General features: G+C 39.4%; 11 non-coding genes and 1 pseudogene across 11 annotated transcripts in view; all 12 read left to right on the plus strand.

Annotated features, from left to right (window-relative positions):
- The first annotated feature begins 205 nt into the window (after positions 1–205).
- Positions 206–324, plus strand: LOC113101438 (5S ribosomal RNA). Its single transcript, XR_003290100.1, has one exon. It is a non-coding gene; the product is annotated as a 5S ribosomal RNA (ribosomal RNA).
- A 771-nt stretch (positions 325–1,095) lies between these two features.
- On the plus strand, positions 1,096–1,215 carry LOC113101448 (5S ribosomal RNA). Its single transcript, XR_003290110.1, has one exon. It is a non-coding gene; the product is annotated as a 5S ribosomal RNA (ribosomal RNA).
- Positions 1,216–1,710: 495 nt separating this feature from the next.
- LOC113101462 (5S ribosomal RNA) lies at positions 1,711–1,828 on the plus strand. Its single transcript, XR_003290123.1, has one exon. It is a non-coding gene; the product is annotated as a 5S ribosomal RNA (ribosomal RNA).
- A 501-nt stretch (positions 1,829–2,329) lies between these two features.
- Positions 2,330–2,448, plus strand: LOC113101422 (5S ribosomal RNA). Its single transcript, XR_003290087.1, has one exon. It is a non-coding gene; the product is annotated as a 5S ribosomal RNA (ribosomal RNA).
- Positions 2,449–2,947: 499 nt separating this feature from the next.
- On the plus strand, positions 2,948–3,067 carry LOC113101460 (5S ribosomal RNA). Its single transcript, XR_003290121.1, has one exon. It is a non-coding gene; the product is annotated as a 5S ribosomal RNA (ribosomal RNA).
- Positions 3,068–4,208: 1,141 nt separating this feature from the next.
- Positions 4,209–4,328, plus strand: LOC113101426 (uncharacterized; annotated as a pseudogene).
- Positions 4,329–5,244: 916 nt separating this feature from the next.
- On the plus strand, positions 5,245–5,363 carry LOC113101471 (5S ribosomal RNA). Its single transcript, XR_003290131.1, has one exon. It is a non-coding gene; the product is annotated as a 5S ribosomal RNA (ribosomal RNA).
- Positions 5,364–6,492: 1,129 nt separating this feature from the next.
- Positions 6,493–6,611, plus strand: LOC113101480 (5S ribosomal RNA). The gene has a single exon (XR_003290140.1). It is a non-coding gene; the product is annotated as a 5S ribosomal RNA (ribosomal RNA).
- Positions 6,612–7,106: 495 nt separating this feature from the next.
- LOC113101458 (5S ribosomal RNA) lies at positions 7,107–7,225 on the plus strand. Its single transcript, XR_003290119.1, has one exon. It is a non-coding gene; the product is annotated as a 5S ribosomal RNA (ribosomal RNA).
- Positions 7,226–7,720: 495 nt separating this feature from the next.
- Positions 7,721–7,839, plus strand: LOC113101472 (5S ribosomal RNA). Its single transcript, XR_003290132.1, has one exon. It is a non-coding gene; the product is annotated as a 5S ribosomal RNA (ribosomal RNA).
- Positions 7,840–8,967: 1,128 nt separating this feature from the next.
- Positions 8,968–9,086, plus strand: LOC113101473 (5S ribosomal RNA). Its single transcript, XR_003290133.1, has one exon. It is a non-coding gene; the product is annotated as a 5S ribosomal RNA (ribosomal RNA).
- A 906-nt stretch (positions 9,087–9,992) lies between these two features.
- The window catches only part of LOC113101470 (5S ribosomal RNA), a 119-nt gene continuing 111 nt past the window's right edge, over positions 9,993–10,000 (plus strand). The window contains exon 1 of the ribosomal RNA XR_003290130.1: positions 9,993–10,000. This exon is cut by the window's right edge and continues 111 nt beyond it. This is a non-coding gene — a ribosomal RNA (5S ribosomal RNA).

Genomic DNA, 10,000 nt, shown 5'->3' on the forward strand with positions numbered 1-10,000 from the left:
AATTATATAATAATTTTGCCAATAAAAAAAGAGTCAATGCCCAATCTCTAAATCTTAGCAGGCTTAGGTCTGGTTAGTACTTGGATGAGAGACCGGCTAGGAATACCAGGTGCTTTAAGCTTTTGGGTTTTCTTTCCTACTTATATAATGTACTGGCGATTAGATTGGCTGATCTCTAAATAGCCTTCTCTTTGCGGCAGTCTTCGCTTACGGCCATACCAACCTGGCTATGCCCGATCTCGTCTGATCTCGGAAGCTAAGCAGGTTTGGGCCTGGTTAGTACTTGGATGGGAGACCGCCTGGGAATACCAGGTGCTGTAAGCTTTTTGGAAATTTTTCAGTTAGTATATAATAATTTTGCCAAAAAATAGAGTCAATGCCGATCTCTGAATATTAGCAGGTTTGGGTCTGGTTAGTACATGGATGGGACACTGCCTGGGAATACCAGGTGCTTTAAAACTTTTTGGAAAATTTCACAAATTATATAATAATTTTGCCAAAAAAAAAAGAGTCAATGCCCAATCTCTGAATCTTAGCAGGCTTAGATCTGGTTAGTACTTGGATGAGAGACCGCCTAGGAACACCAGGTGCTGTAAGCTTTTTGGAAATTTTCACTTACTATATAATAATTTTGCCAAAAAATAGAGTCAATGCCGGTCTTTCTGAATATTAGCAGGTTTGGGTCTGGTTAGTACATGGATGGGAGACTGCCTGGGAATACCAGGTGCTTTAAACTTTTTGGAAAATTTTCACTTAGTATATAATAATTTGGCAAAAAATAGAGTCAATGCTCGATTTCTGAATATTAGCAGGTTTGGGCCTGGTTAGTACATTGATGGGAGACTGCCTGGGAATACCAGGTGCTTTAAACTTTTTGGAAAATTTCACAAATTATATAATAATTTTGCCAAAAAAAAAAAGAGTCGATGCCCAATCTCTGAATCTTAGCAGGCTTAGGTCTGGTTAGTACTTGGATGAGAGACCGGCTAGGAATACCAGGTGCTTTAAGCTTTTGGGTTTTCTTTCCTACTTATATAATGTACTGGCGATTAGATTGGCTGATCTCTAAATAGCCTTCTCTTTGCGGCAGTCTTCGCTTACGGCCATACCAACCTGGCTATGCCCGATCTTCGTCTGATCTCGGAAGCTAAGCAGGTTTGGGCCTGGTTAGTACTTGGATGGGAGACCGCCTGGGAATACCAGGTGCTGTAAGCTTTTTGGAAATTTTTCACTTAGTATATAATAATTTTGCCAAAAAAATAGAGTCAATGCCGGTCTCTGAATATTAGCAGGTTTGGGTCTGGTTAGTACATGGATGGGAGACTGCCTGGGAATACCAGGTGCTTTAAACTTTTTGGAAAATTTTCACTTAGTATATAATAATTTGCAAAAAATAGAGTCAATGCCCGATTTCTGAATATTAGCAGGTTTGGGCCTGGTTAGTACATGGATGGGAGACTGCCTGGGAATACCAGGTGCTTTAAACTTTTGGAAAATTTCACAAATTATATAATAATTTTGCAAAAAAAAAAAAAGAGTCAATGCCCAATCTCTGAATCTTAGCAGGCTTAGGTCTGGTTAGTACTTGGATGAGAGACCGGCTAGGAATACCAGGTGCTTTAAGCTTTTGGGTTTTCTTTCCTACTTATATAATGTACTGGCGATTAGATTGGCTGATCTCTAAATAGCCTTCTCTTTGCAGCAGTCTTCGCTTACGGCCATACCAACCTGGCTATGCCCGATCTCGTCTGATCTCGGAAGCTAAGCAGGTTTGGGCCTGGTTAGTACTTGGATGGGAGACCGCCTGGAATACCAGGTGCTGTAAGCTTTTTGGAAATTTTTTCACTTAGTATATAATAATTTTGCCAAAAAATAGAGTCAATGCCGGTCTCTGAATATTAGCAGGTTTGGGTCTGGTTAGTACATGGATGGGAGACTGCCTGGGAATACCAGGTGCTTTAAACTTTTGGAAAATTTTCACTTAGTATATAATAATTTTGCCAAAAAATAGAGTCAATGCCCGATTTCTGAATATTAGCAGGTTTGGGCCTGGTTAGTACATGGATGGGAGACTGCCTGGGAATACCAGGTGCTTTAAAATTTTTGGAAAATTTCACAAATTTAAAATAATTTTGCAAAAAAAAAAAAAAAGAGTCAATGCCCCAATCTCTGAATCTTAGCAGGCTTAGGTTCTGGTTAGTACTTGGATGAGAGACCGGCTAGGAATACCAGGTGCTTTAAGCTTTTTGGTTTTCTTTCCTACTTATATAATGTACTGGCGATTAGATTTGGCTGATCTCTAAATAGCCCTCTCTTTGCGGCAGTCTTCGCTTACGGCCATACCAACCTGGCTATACCCGATCTCGTCTGATCTCGGAAGCTAAGCAGGTTTGGGCCTGGTTAGTACTTGGATGGGAGACCGCCTGGGAATATCAGGTGCTGTAAGCTTTTTGGAAATTTTTCACTTAGTATATAATAATTTTGCCAAAAAATAGAGTCAATGCCGGTCTCTGAATATTAGCAGGTTTGGGTCTGGTTAGTACATGGATGGGAGACTGCCTGGGAATACCAGGTGCTTTAAACTTTTTGGAAAATTTTCACTTAGTATATAATAAATTTTGCCAAAAATAGAGTCAATGCCCGATTTCTGAATATTAGCAGGTTTGGGCCTGGTTAGTACATTGGATGGGACACTGCCTGGGAATACCAGGTGCTTTAAACTTTTTGGAAAATTTTCACAAATTATATAATAATTTTGGCCAATAAAAAAAGAGTCAATGCCCAATCTCTGAATCTTAGCAGCTTAGGTCTGGTTTAGTACTTGGATGAGAGACCGGCTAGGAATACCAGGTGCTTTCAAGCTTTTTGGGTTTTCTTTCCTACTATATAATGTACTGGCGATTAGATTGGCTGATCTCTAAATAGCCCTCTCTTTGCGGCAGTCTTCGCTTACGGCCATACCAACCTGGCTATGCCCGATCTTGTCTGATCTCGGAAGCTAAGCAGGTTTGGGCCTGGTTAGTACTTGGATGGGAGACCGCCTGGGAATACCAGGTGGTTGTAAGCTTTATGGAAATTTTTCAGTTAGTATATAATAATTTTGCCAAAAAAATAGAGTCAATGCCGGTCTCTGAATATTAGCAGGTTTGGGTCTGGTTAGTACATGGATGGGAGACTGCCTGGGAATACCAGGTGCTTTAAACTTTTTGGAAATATTTTCACTTAGTATATAATAATTTTGCCAAAAATAGAGTCAATGCCCGATTTCTGAATATTAGCAGGTTTGGGCCTGGTTAGTACATGGATGGGACACTGCCTGGGGAATACCAGGTGCTTTAAACTTTTTGGAAAATTTTCACAAATTATATAATATTTTGCCAAAAAAAAAAAAAAAGAATCAATGCCCAATCTCTGAATCTTAGCAGGCTTAGGTCTGGTTAGTACTTGGATGGGAGACCGCCTGGGAATACCAGGTGCTGTAAGCTTTTTGGAAAATTTTTCACTTTAGTATATAATTAATTTTGCAAATGGATGGGACACTGCCTGGGAATACCAGGTGCTTTAAACTTTTTGGAAAATTTCACAAATTATATAATATTTTGCCAAAAAAAAAAAGAGTCAATGCCCAATCTTCTGAATCTTAGCAGGCTTAGGTTCTGGATTAGTACTTGGATGGGAGACCGCCAGGGAATACCAGGTGCTGTAAGCTTTTTGGAAATTTTTCACTTAGTATATAATAATTTTGCCAAAAAATAGAGTCAATGCGGTCTCTGAATATTAGCAGGTTTGGGTCTGGTTAGTACATGGATGGGAGACTGCCTGGGAATACCAGGTGCTTTAAACTTTTTGGAAAATTTTCACTTAGTATATAATAATTTTGCCAAAACAATAGAGTCAATGCCCGATTTCTGAATATTAGCAGGTTTGGGCCTGGTTAGTACATGGATGGGACACTGCCTGGGAATACCAGGTGCTTTAAACTTTTTGGAAAATTTCACAAATTATATAATAATTTTGCCCAAAAAAAAAAGAGTCAATGCCCAATCTCTGAATCTTAGCAGGCTTAGGTCTGGTTAGTACCTTGGGATGAGAGACCGGCTAGGAATACCAGGTGCTTTAAGATTTTGGGTTTTCTTTACCTACTTATATAATGTACTGGCGATTAGATTGGCTGATCTCTAAATAGCCCTCTCTTTGCAGCAGTCTTCGCTTACGGCCATACCCAACCTGGCTATGCCCTATCTTGTCTGATCTCGGAAGCTAAGCAGGTTTGGGCCTGGTTAGTACTTGGATGGGAGACCGCCTGGGAATACCAGGTGTTGTAAGCTTTTATGGAAATTTTTCACTTAGTATATAATAATTTTGCCAAAAATAGAGTCAATGCCCGGTCTCTGAATATTAGCAGGTTTGGGTCTGGTTAGTACATGGATGGGAGACTGCCTGGGAATACCAGGTGCTTTAAACTTTTTGGAAAATTTTCACTTAGTATATAATAATTTTGCCAAAAAATAGAGTCAATGCCCGATTTCTGAATATTAGCAGGTTTGGGCCTGGTTAGTACATGGATGGGACACTGCCTGGGAATACCAGGTGCTTTAAACTTTTTGGAAAATTTCACAAATTATATAATAATCTTTGCCAAAAAAAAAAAAGAGTCAATGCCCAATCTCTGAATCTTAGCAGGCTTAGGTTCTGGTTAGTACTTGGATGGGAGACCGCCTGGGAATACCAGGTGCTGTAAGCTTTTTGGAAATTTTTCACTTAGTATATAATAATTTTGCCAAAAAATAGAGTCAATGCCGGTCTCTGAATATTAGCAGGTTTGGGTCTGGTTAGTACATGGATGGGAGACTGCCTGGGGAATACCAGGTGCTTTAAACTTTTTGGAAAATTTTCACTTAGTATATAATAATTTTGCCAAAAAATAGAGTCAATGCCCGATTTCTGAATATTAGCAGGTTTGGGCCTGGTTAGTACATGGATGGGACACTGCCTGGGAATACCAGGTGCTTTAAACTTTTTGGAAAATTTCACAAATTATATAATAATTTTGCATAAAAAAAAAAAAAGAGTCAATGCCCAATCTCTGAATCTTAGCAGGCTTAGGTCTGGTTAGTACTTGGATGAGAGACCGGCTAGGAATACCAGGTGCTTTAAGATTTTGGGTTTTCTTGCCTACTTATATAATGTACTGGCGATTAGATTGGCTGATCTCTAAATAGCCCTCTCTTTGCGGCAGTCTTCGCTTACGGCCATACCAACCTGGCTATGCCCTATCTTGTCTGATCTCGGAAGCTAAGCAGGTTTGGGCCTGGTTAGTACTTGGATGGGAGACCGCCTGGGAATACCAGGTGTTGTAAGCTTTATGGAAATTTTTCACTTAGTATATAATAATTTTGCCAAAAAATAGAGTCAATGCCGGTCTCTGAATATTAGCAGGTTTGGGTCTGGTTAGTACATGGATGGGAGACTGCCTGGGAATACCAGGTGCTTTAAACTTTTTGGAAAATTTTCACTTAGTATATAATAATTTTGCCAAAAATAGAGTCAATGCCCGATTTCTGAATATTAGCAGGTTTGGGCCTGGTTAGTACATGGATGGGACACTGCCTGGGAATACCAGGTGCTTTAAACTTTTTGGAAAATTTCACAAATTATATAATAATTTTGCCAAAAAAAAAAGGGTCAATGCCCAATCTCTGAATCTTAGCAGGCTTAGGTCTGGTTAGTACTTGGATGGGAGACCGCCTGGGAATACCAGGTGCTGTAAGCTTTTTGGAAATTTTTCACTTAGTATATAATAATTTTGCAAATGGATGGGACACTGCCTGGGAATACCAGGTGCTTTAAACTTTATGGAAAATTTCACAAATTATATAATAATTTTGCCAAAAAAAAAAGAGTCAATGCCCAATCTCTGAATCTTAGCAGGCTTAGGTCTGGATAGTACTTGGATGGGAGACCGCCAGGGAATACCAGGTGCTGTAAGCTTTTTGGAAATTTTTCACTTAGTATATAATAATTTTGCCAAAAAATAGAGTCAATGCCGGTCTCTGAATATTAGCAGGTTTGGGTCTGGTTAGTACATGGATGGGAGACTGCCTGGGAATACCAGGTGCTTTAAACTTTTTGGAAAATTTTCACTTAGTATATAATAATTTTGCCAAAAAATAGAGTCAATGCCCGATTTCTGAATATTAGCAGGTTTGGGCCTGGTTAGTACATGGATGGGACACTGCCTGGGAATACCAGGTGCTTTAAACGTTTTGGAAAATTTCACAAATTATATAATAATTTTGCATAAAAAAAAAAAAAAAGAGTCAATGCCCAATCTCTGAATCTTAGCAGGCTTAGGTCTGGTTAGTACTTGGATGAGAGACCGGCTAGGAATACCAGGTGCTTTAAGATTTTGGGTTTTCTTTCCTACTTATATAATGTACTGGCGATTAGATTGGCTGATCTCTAAATAGCCCTCTCTTTGCGGCAGTCTTCGCTTACGGCCATACCAACCTGGCTATGCCCTATCTTGTCTGATCTCGGAAGCTAAGCAGGTTTGGGCCTGGTTAGTACTTGGATGGGAGACCGCCTGGGAATATCAGGTGTTGTAAGCATTATGGAAATTTTTCACTTAGTATATAATAATTTTGCCAAAAAATAGAGTCAATGCCGGTCTCTGAATATTAGCAGGTTTGGGTCTGGTTAGTACATGGATGGGAGACTGCCTGGGAATACCAGGTGCTTTAAACTTTTTGGAAAATTTTCACTTAGTATATAATAATTTTGCCAAAAAATAGAGTCAATGCCCGATTTCTGAATATTAGCAGGTTTGGGCCTGGTTAGTACATGGATGGGACACTGCCTGGGAATACCAGGTGCTTTAAACTTTTTGGAAAATTTCACAAATTATATAATAATTTTGCCAAAAAAAAAAGAGTCAATGCCCAATCTCTGAATCTTAGCAGGCTTAGGTCTGGTTAGTACTTGGATGAGAGACCGGCTAGGAATACCAGGTGCTTTAAGATTTTGGGTTTTCTTTCCTACTTATATAATGTACTGGCGATTAGATTGGCTGATCTCTAAATAGCCCTCTCTTTGCGGCAGTCTTCGCTTACGGCCATACCAACCTGGCTATGCCCTATCTCGTCTGATCTCGGAAGCTAAGCAGGTTTGGGCCTGGTTAGTACTTGGATGGGAGACCGCCTGGGAATACCAGGTGCTGTAAGCTTTTTGGAAATTTTTCACTTAGTATATAATAATTTTGCCAAAAAATAGAGTCAATGCCGGTCTCTGAATATTAGCAGGTTTGGGTCTGGTTAGTACATGGATGGGAGACTGCCTGGGAATACCAGGTGCTTTAAACTTTTTGGAAAATTTTCACTTAGTATATAATAATTTTGCCAAAAAATAGAGTCAATGCCCGATTTCTGAATATTAGCAGGTTTGGGCCTAGTTAGTACATGGATGGGACACTGCCTGGGAATACCAGGTGCTTTAAACTTTTTGGAAAATTTCACAAATTATATAATAATTTTGCCAAAAAAAAAAGAGTCAATGCCCAATCTCTGAATCTTAGCAGGCTTAGGTCTGGTTAGTACTTGGATGAGAGACCGGCTAGGAATACCAGGTGCTTTAAGATTTTGGGTTTTCTTTCCTACTTATATAATGTACTGGCGATTAGATTGGCTGATCTCTAAATAGCCCTCTCTTTGCGGCAGTCTTCGCTTACGGCCATACCAACCTGGCTATGCCCTATCTTGTCTGATCTCGGAAGCTAAGCAGGTTTGGGCCTGGTTAGTACTTGGATGGGAGACCGCCTGGGAATACCAGGTGTTGTAAGCTTTATGGAAATTTTTCACTTAGTATATAATAATTTTGCCAAAAAATAGAGTCAATGCCGGTCTCTGAATATTAGCAGGTTTGGGTCTGGTTAGTACATGGATGGGAGACTGCCTGGGAATACCAGGTGCTTTAAACTTTTTGGAAAATTTTCACTTAGTATATAATAATTTTGCCAAAAAATAGAGTCAATGCCCGATTTCTGAATATTAGCAGGTTTGGGCCTGGTTAGTACATGGATGGGACACTGCCTGGGAATACCAGGTGCTTTAAACTTTTTGGAAAATTTCACAAATTATATAATAATTTTGCCAAAAAAAAAAAAAGAGTCAATGCCCAATCTCTGAATCTTAGCAGGCTTAGGTCTGGTTAGTACTTGGATGGGAGACCGCCTGGGAATACCAGGTGCTGTAAGCTTTTTGGAAATTTTTCACTTAGTATATAATAATTTTGCAAATGGATGGGACACTGCCTGGGAATACCAGGTGCTTTAAACTTTTTGGAAAATTTCACAAATTATATAATAATTTTGCCAAAAAAAAAAAGAGTCAATGCCCAATCTCTGAATCTTAGCAGGCTTAGGTCTGGATAGTACTTGGATGGGAGACCGCCAGGGAATACCAGGTGCTGTAAGCTTTTTGGAAATTTTTCACTTAGTATATAATAATTTTGCCAAAAAATAGAGTCAATGCCGGTCTCTGAATATTAGCAGGTTTGGGTCTGGTTAGTACATGGATGGGAGACTGCCTGGGAATACCAGGTGCTTTAAACTTTTTGGAAAATTTTCACTTAGTATATAATAATTTTGCCAAAAAATAGAGTCAATGCCCGATTTCTGAATATTAGCAGGTTTGGGCCTGGTTAGTACATGGATGGGACACTGCCTGGGAATACCAGGTGCTTTAAACTTTTTGGAAAATTTCACAAATTATATAATAATTTTGCCAAAAAAAAAAGAGTCAATGCCCAATCTCTGAATCTTAGCAGGCTTAGGTCTGGTTAGTACTTGGATGAGAGACCGGCTAGGAATACCAGGTGCTTTAAGATTTTGGGTTTTCTTTCCTACTTATATAATGTACTGGCGATTAGATTGGCTGATCTCTAAATAGCCCTCTCTTTGCAGCAGTCTTCGCTTACGGCCATACCAACCTGGCTATGCCCTATCTTGTCTGATCTCGGAAGCTAAGCAGGTTTGGGCCTGGTTAGTACTTGGATGGGAGACCGCCTGGGAATACCAGGTGTTGTAAGCTTTATGGAAATTTTTCACTTAGTATATAATAATTTTGCCAAAAAATAGAGTCAATGCCGGTCTCTGAATATTAGCAGGTTTGGGTCTGGTTAGTACATGGATGGGAGACTGCCTGGGAATACCAGGTGCTTTAAACTTTTTGGAAAATTTTCACTTAGTATATAATAATTTTGCCAAAAAATAGAGTCAATGCCCGATTTCTGAATATTAGCAGGTTTGGGCCTGGTTAGTACATGGATGGGACACTGCCTGGGAATACCAGGTGCTTTAAACTTTTTGGAAAATTTCACAAATTATATAATAATCTTGCCAAAAAAAAAAGAGTCAATGCCCAATCTCTGAATCTTAGCAGGCTTAGGTCTGGATAGTACTTGGATGGGAGACCGCCTGGGAATACCAGGTGCTGTAAGCTTTTTGGAAATTTTTCACTTAGTATATAATAATTTTGCCAAAAAATAGAGTCAATGCCGGTCTCTGAATATTAGCAGGTTTGGGTCTGGTTAGTACATGGATGGGAGACTGCCTGGGAATACCAGGTGCTTTAAACTTTTTGGAAAATTTTCACTCAGTATATAATAATTTTGCCAAAAAATAGAGTCAATGCCCGATTTCTGAATATTAGCAGGTTTGGGCCTGGTTAGTATATGGATGGGACACTGCCTGGGAATACCAGGTGCTTTAAACTTTTTGGAAAATTTCACAAATTATATAATAATTTTGCCAAAAAAAAAAGAGTCAATGCCCAATCTCTGAATCTTAGCAGGCTTAGGTCTGGTTAGTACTTGGATGAGAGACCGGCTAGGAATACCAGGTGCTTTAAGCTTTTGGGTTTTCTTTCCTACTTATATAATGTACTGGCGATTAGATTGGCTGATCTCTAAATAGCCCTCTCTTTGCGGCAGTCTTCGCTTACAG

This window comes from Carassius auratus, unplaced genomic scaffold (assembly GCF_003368295.1).
Source record: "Carassius auratus strain Wakin unplaced genomic scaffold, ASM336829v1 scaf_tig00217603, whole genome shotgun sequence".
NCBI classification, from domain to species: domain Eukaryota; kingdom Metazoa; phylum Chordata; class Actinopteri; order Cypriniformes; family Cyprinidae; genus Carassius; species Carassius auratus.